At 40.8% G+C, this 8,084-nt stretch overlaps 1 pseudogene; it reads left to right on the forward strand.

Moving 5' to 3' along the window:
• Positions 1–4,074: 4,074 nt before the first annotated feature.
• LOC104854481 lies at positions 4,075–5,080 on the forward strand (annotated as a pseudogene).
• Positions 5,081–8,084: the final 3,004 nt, after the last annotated feature.

Here is an 8,084-nt window from a genome sequence, read left to right on the forward strand (position 1 = left end):
ACATTAAACCACTGGGGCAAACTGAATGAAAGATACATGGGCATGCTCTGCTTTATCAACCCAACTTCCTATGAATCTATATTTGTATTAAAAAAATTAAATTGAGAAGACTGATTAAACACAGTTCTTAAGATATCCCCTGCTCCTGGGTAGGAAGAATCAACATAGTGAAAATGGCCATACTACCAAAACTGCTATACCAATTCAATGCAATACCGATGGAAATTCCAACACTATCTTTCACAGAACTAGAAAGGAAAATCCAAACATTCATTTTGGAACCATAAGAGACCTAGAATAGCAAAAGCCATGCTGGGCAACAGACACATGGCAGAGGGTATAACAATTCCCTATCTGAAAATATACTATAAAGGCACTGTGATAAAAACAGCATGGTACTGGCAAAGAAACAGACCTGAGGATCAGTGGAACAGACTGGAAGACACAAAAACAACTCCAGATGTACTCAGCTACCTCAACTTTGACAAAGGAGCTGACCATCCCCACTGGACGAAAGATAGCCTCTTTAATAAATGGTGTTGGAAAAACTGGATCTCAACCTGCCAAAGATTAAGACTACACCCTTGTCTCTCACCAGGCACTAAACTAAAATCCAAGTGGATTGAAGATCTAAATATTAAAACAGAAACACTAAACTTGCTGGAAGATAAGTTAGGCAGAACTCTGGAAGACACTGACATAGGAAAAGACTTTATGAACAAATCTGCAGTAGCACGGGAACTAGCAGAAAGAATCAACAACTGGGATCTCATCTTATTAAAAAGCTTCTGCACTGCAAAAGAAACCATCAACAGAACTAAGAGACAACCTACAATGTGGGAAAAAATTTTTATCAGGTGCTCCTCAGACAAAGGACTATTATCTAGAATATATAAACAACTCAAAATAATCACCCCCCCAAATATAAAGACACGATTCAAAACTGGGCATGTGAAATGAACAGACATTTCTCAGACCAAGAAGTAAAAGCAGCAAGTAAATATATGAAAAAATGTTTCACAACACCGGTCATTCGAGAGATGCCAATGAAAACAACACTGAGATTCCACCTCACCCCACAAAGAATGGCTGCTATCAAGAAATCACACAATAACAAATGTTGGTGGGGTTGTGGGTAGAAAGGAACCCTTCTCCACTGTTGGTGGGAGTGCAGACTGGTGCAACCACTATGGAAATCAATATGGAGATACCTCAAAGAGCTAGGTCTAGAGGTTCCATTTGACCCAGCCATCCCTCTGCTGTGTATCTTTCCAAAAGATTTAAAAGAATCATACCACAGAGATATATGCGCACCAATGTTTATAGTGGCACAGTTTGTAATAGCTAAAACTTGGAAGCAGCCCATTTGCCCATCAGTTGGAAACTGGATAAAGAAGATGTGGTTTTTCTATAAAATGGAATACTACTCAGCCATAAAGAATGAGAAATTAGAGTCATTCATAGGAAAATGGATACATATTGAGGATATACTCCTAAGTGAAATAAATAAGTCACACATGTGTAAATAATGAATAGTTTCTCTGGTGTGAAAAACTATAATAGTACACAAGATCCTAATGGGTTAATTGAGAGTGCAAAATGGGAAGAAAAGGGATAAAGGTCTAGGGAAAGCAGGAAGGGTAGGGGAAAGGAAATAAGGAAAAAGAAAAAAATATGAGAAAATATAAAAATGGAAATAAAGAGTTTGTAAATGGGGAGGGGATGAGGGGATGAAGGGAGGGCAGGGACAAGGGGAAAAATGAGAACCAAGACCTGTCATGTGAAGGTACAGGATCCCATTAGTGAATGTAACTGTATTGTAGACCTAGGCTGTACCAATAAACTCAATTAAAAAAATAAATAAAACACAGTTCTTGCTATGGAGCAAGCATCCCACAAGATGTAGCTGTGATTAAAACCAGACACTGCCCCCTTTTGAGGGATCCTGTATCTCAACCCTGTGGGTAGAAAAATAAAGGGAACTCTTCTGAAGGTGACATTCATAAATTGTAGTATGAGGGATTAAACCCAGGGCCTTCGCATCCCCATTCCTTTTTTATTTTTTGAGTCAAGGTCTCACTAATTTGCCCAAGCTCAGACGTGTGATCTTTCTGCCTCAGACTCCCAGAGTTCTGAGATTACAGGTATGAGCTACCATGCCTGTGGTTTGGGACACTTACGTATAACTAAGTAGAAGGGGTGGGACCCTATAGAGATGATGGGAATCCATGGAGATTTTTTAAATTAAGAGTACAAATTAGGCAAATTAGAACTTGGGGTTACAGAAGGAACACCCTTACAGTTCTTTGAATAACCAGCTTGCATTTATTAACTTGTTTACAAATTATTAGCTCTTTGACTGAAAGTCTAAAGTGTGCATGTCAGGGAAACCTTGGCACTCTGAGCCCCTTAGCAGTATGTCAGTGGAAAACACTGTTCAGCTAGGACCCTGCTACTTCTTTAATATTTCCTTCAGACTAAACCTAACCTTTTCATGTTGATAGACTGTTTTTAAAACAGTTTTAGGTTCATAGAAAAAATTGAGCAGAAGGTACAGAAATTTATCATATATTCTCTGCCCCCTATCTGTAAAGCCTCCCTTAAAACTGACATGCTCCACCAGAGAGGTACATTGGTTACAACTGATGAACCCGAAGTGACATATCGTTGTGGCCTCGAGTTTGTCAGTTTCACTGGGTTCACTTTTAGCAGTTCTTATGGTTTAGATCTAGAATGAGCCCTAGAAGCCTCATGTGTTAGAGGTGGGGGTTTTGGAAGGTGACTGGATCCTGGAGGTGCCGTACTCATCAGGGGATTCATCCATTGATAAATTCATAGCAGAATGTGCTGTTAGGAGGTGGGGCCTGGTTAGAGGCGGATCACTAGGGACATGACCTGGAAGGCTGCCTCTCCCTCCCATCTCTTCCCTTTGCTGCCTGCTTCCTAGCCACCATGGAACAGCTTTCCTCTGCTATGTCCCTCTGCCACAGAGCCAGCCAACTATGGAATGAAACCGCTAAAATCTGTGAGTGCAAATAAACTTTTCCTCCTATAAATTGTGGGGTTGGGTATTTTGTCCCAGCAACAGAAACCTGACTAAAACAGTGACATGAATGCAATGGCTTTGGACAAACATATAATGGCATGTATCCATCATTATAGTATTGTACAAAGAGGTTTTGCTGCCCTAAAAATCCCCCATGCTCCACCTATTCATCCCTCCTTTTCACCTAACCTCTGGAAATCACTGATCTTTTCGCTATCTCCGTAGTTTTGCCTTTTCCATATTGTCATATAGTTGGAATAATATAATATGTAGCTTCTTCAGATTGACCTTTTGTACTTAATTATATTCACTTAAATTTCCTATATATATTGTCATGTTTTTTCAGCTCTAAATGCTCCATTGTTTGGATGTACCATGGTTTATTTATCCATTTACTTACAAAGAATACCTTGAATGCTTTGAGATTGTGGTAATTATGAATAAAGCTGTTGTAAACAGCACATGGAAGTTTCTGCGTGGATCTACATTTTCAATGCATTTGTCCAAATACTAAAATGTGAAATTGCTGGATCATATGGTAAGAACATATTTAGTTTTGTAAGAAACTGCCAAACCATCTCCAAAGTGTCTGTATCATTTCGTATTCCTACCAGCAATGACTGAGAGTTTCTCATTTTAAGGAAAATTAGGAGACAGGCAGGGAAAGTTAAAGGGCCTCAGTGAGGTTTCTGGCAAATAAAGCGTTAAATCCCTACTAGAGAGAGAGCAGCTAATAAAAACAAACAGGGTGAGCAGATAAGACCTAGGCTCACTTCCAGCCAGGGCAAATTTCCTCCTCCCTCCGCCTCTAATTAAAGCATAAAAAGAAACAAAGTGTGGGGGGGTGTATTATAGAAAACTCATTGTATAAAATACGCACTGACACCTGGACACGCGCTCACAAGCACACACACGTGCACACATATTTTATTATTCTCTCACCATATTAATACACTAAAATGCACATGTAACCTTTTTACTTGGGCTTGATGTAAGTCTGCCATAAATCTCACAAGATAAGCACCTGGATGAACCGGACAAACATTCCTTCCTCAGACCCCCTGCACACCTCGCTATCTCCCGTCCCTGGCCCTCCTCCTGGAGAGGAGACCAATCTGGAAGCCTCTTCCTCCGACGACGAGCAGCCTGCGTCCCTCACTATAGCTCACGTGAAGCCGAGCATCATGAAGAGGAACGGGAGCTTCCCCAAGTACTATGCCTGCCGCCTGTGCAGGCGGCGCTTCACCCTGCGGAGCAGCCTGTGAGAGCACCTGCAGATCCACACGGGTGTGCCCTTCACACCGGCCCCCAGGGCAAGAGCCGCGTGCCGCTGTCTCTCTGCAGCAATGCCGCTGACCTTGGCAAGGACGCCATGGAAGTGCCTGAAGCCGGGATGATCAGTGACAGTGAGCTGCACCACATCTCGGATTCCCCCATCATCGACGGGCAGCAGCAGTCGGAGACCCCACCGCCCTCGGACATTGCTGACATTGACAACCTGGAGCAGGCGGACCAGGAGAGGGAGGTGAAGAGGCGGAAATACGAGTGCACGATCTGCGGGCGCAAATTCATCCAGAAAAGCCACTGGCGGGAGCACATGTACATACACACTGGCAAGCCTTTCAAATGCAGCACTGTGACAAGAGCTTTTGCAGGGCCAACCAGGCCGCCGGCCACATATGCCTCAACCAGAACATTGACACGTACACCATGGTGGACAAGCAGACACTGGAGCTCTGTACGTTTGAGGAGGGCAGTCAGATGGACAACATGTTGGTACAGACCAACAAAACCTACAAGTGCAACCTGTGTGACAAAACATTCTCCACTCCCAACGAGGTCGTGAAACACTCATGGCAAAACCAGAATGCGGAAGTCTTTGCCCGAGAGGAGGGGCGGTCCATCCTCCTAGGCAGTGGGGACCCCGAAGTGACGGAACCTGACCACCCAGTGTTAGCTTCCATCAAAAAGGAACAGGAAACTGTGTTATTAGACTGAATGTTACTTGTCTTTTTATAAAACTGTCATTTTTACAAAAACTGTCTTTCTTCTCTTCCCTCCATTGGGAACCCTAGTTCTCTGTGGCATGAACAGGTCCCTGTTCCCTTCTCCCCACCCCATCCTACTCCCACCTCTGTGAAGGTTTTGTGCATTATAAACCTGGAGTCTGTTTACTTTAATTCAGGGGATACTGGAAAGATAATGGTCAGTAGAACGTAGAGACTTAAATAGATTTTGAAAAAAAGAAAAAGAAAAAGATAAGCACCTGGACATCACAGAGACCAAGAAGAGCTTATCGAAGAATGCACATGGGGTCAATGGAAGGGGCAGTGGCCAAATCTGGGGTCTGAGGGCCCAGAATAGCCAACCAAGTTATGACCACTCTCAAGGGGGACAGGCCCTTTCTTGCCATGTAATGAAAGGGGCTGAGAACAGCCCCCACACCAGGTTCTGGCTCTGGACTCCCTACCTTACTCCGACAAGGTAGCTATCTCTTTATCTCTCTTCCTTTTTCCATTTAAGTGACTTTGTTCTATATTTCTTTTATCTTTTCCAATAAAATGATTTTCTTTCTCCTTCTGAACTTACCTCTCTAATTCTTTTATTGATGTGGGGTTTTTTTTAATGAAGCCAAGATGAAAATCTCCCCTCAAGAGACAAGAAGTAACATCTTGTTCTACAACCTCACCAGCTTTTGGTATTGTCAGTGTTTTGGATTTGGGCCATTCTGATAGGTATGCAATGTTATCTCATTGCTATTTTAAATTGTTTTGTTTTATTTTGTTTTGTTTTTGCAGTGCTGGGGACAGAATTGAGAGCTACCAACATGTTAGGCAAGTGTTCTACTACTGATCTATATCTCCAGAACATCATTGCTATTTTAGCTTTTAATGCTCTAGATTTTATGTTGAACATTTCTTCACATGCTTATTTGCCATCTACATATCTTCTTGCTGAGGTGTCTGTTAAGATCCTTGGCTCATTTTAATTGAGTTGTTCCTTTTATTATTGCTGAGTTTTAAGAGTCCTTGGTATATGTTGGATAACAGTGTTTATCAGATATGTCTTTTACAAATATTTTCTCCCAGTCTGTGGCTTATTTGTCATTCTCTTAATAATCTTTTGCAGAGAAGAAACTTTTAATTTGAATAAAATCCAGGTTATTAATTCATTCTTTCCTGCAGGATGCACTTGATGTTAAATTTTAAAAAATCATCACCATATCGAAGGTCATAGAGATTTTCTTCGATATTTTTCAGGAGCTTTATAGTTCTGCAATTTAGGTGTGTAATATATTTTGAGCTATTTTTTTGTGAAAGGATGTGGGGTCTAGATTCATTTTTATACATATGTCCAGTTTTTGCAGTACTACTTGTTGCAAAGTAACAATTGTTTCACTAATGTATCGCATTCACTGCTTTATCAAAGGCCAGCTGACTCTATTTCTGTGAGTCTGTTCCTAGGGTCTTTACTCTGCTTTCGATCTTTTTGTCTAATCTTTCACCAACACCACTTTGTCTTAATAGTGTAGTTTTAAAATAATTCTTGAAGTCAGATAGTTTCAATCCTCCAACTTTGTTTTTCTCCTTCAGTATCGAGTTGGCTATTCCTAGTCATCTGCTTCTCCATATAAACTTTTGAATCAGCTTGTCAATATTCAAAAAATAACTTGCTGGGATTTTGATTGGGATCACACTGAATCTATAGATAAAGTTCCAAATATCATGACTATATTAAACCTTCCTGTGTATGGACATGGAATATCTAAACTCTCCATTTATTTAGTTCTTTGATATCTTCCATCAATTTTTTGGTTTTTCCAATACAGATCTTATATATATTTTGTTAGATTTCTACCAAAGTTTTTCATTTTTGAGGGTGAACTTTAAATGCTGATGTTTCTATTTCAAATATTACTTGTACATTGTTGCTATACATGAAAGCAATTGATTTTTATATATTAAAATTATGCCCTTTAATCTTGCTATAGTCACTTACTAGTTCCTAGATGCTTTGTGTAGATTGAGATTCTCTACAGAGATGATTGGATCATCTGCAAACAAAGGAAATTGTTTTAATTTCTTTCTTACTTAATATTGCGGTAGCTAGGATTTGTGAAACAATGATGATAAGCGGTAATGAGCAGGAACATCCTTGCCTTGTTCACGATTTTAAGGGAAAAGTTTCTAAACATTAGTTTTTTTTGTTTGTTTTTTGTTTGTTTGTTTGTTTGTTTTTGTACTGGGGCTCAAACTCAGGCACTTGCATTTGAGAGGCAGGCAGCAGAATCACTGAGCTATATCCCCGGCCTCACATTAGAATTATTTTGTAGATTTCCTTTATCAAATTGAGGCAGCACCCTCAAAATTCGCATTTGCTTATGTGTACAGTGGGCTGGGATTTCAGGGGCACTGAGATGAATATTTCCCCATCTAGTTCTTTCCTATCCTTTTGGTCAATGCTTGGCTTTCCTCCTTAGTTCTTTCCTTCAGCTTAGTGCTGTTAAAACCCTAACCTTACTTTAGTTTTTGATAGGTATAGACTATGGCAGCTCTCACACAAGGGAAGAAGGAAATGGAATATAGGTAAGAAGACGGAGAAGTCTACTTTTCCTGTGTAAGTCTGCCAAGGCATGTGTGAACAATGCATCATGTCAACTATCTTGGTTTATATCTAAAATGTCTGCTAAAAGTCTCGTGTGTTCAGAGGTGAGATGGGGGGAAAGATTATCAGACTCTGTCCTCATTGATGTGCTGCTTCATCAATGAGACCCAAATTTGATGGCATCATTGGGAGGTCATGGGAACTCAGAAGGTAGAGCCTAGTTGAAAGAAGCAGGTTATGGGGTTGTGACTTTTGGGGACTATATCTAGTGCCCAGCTTCCTTGTCTGACTCTTTCACAACTTCTTGTTCTCTCTGCTTCCAGGTTACCATGAGGTAAAGTAGCTTTCCCCTACCATATCCTTCTGCCTTGCTACAGGCCTACAGCAATGGAGCCAGCTGACTCCAAAACGGTGAGCCAAAATAAACCTTTCC

Source organism: Fukomys damarensis, unplaced genomic scaffold (assembly GCF_012274545.1).
Source record: "Fukomys damarensis isolate Sample0158 unplaced genomic scaffold, DMR_v1.0_HiC HiC_scaffold_39, whole genome shotgun sequence".
NCBI lineage: Eukaryota > Metazoa > Chordata > Mammalia > Rodentia > Bathyergidae > Fukomys > Fukomys damarensis.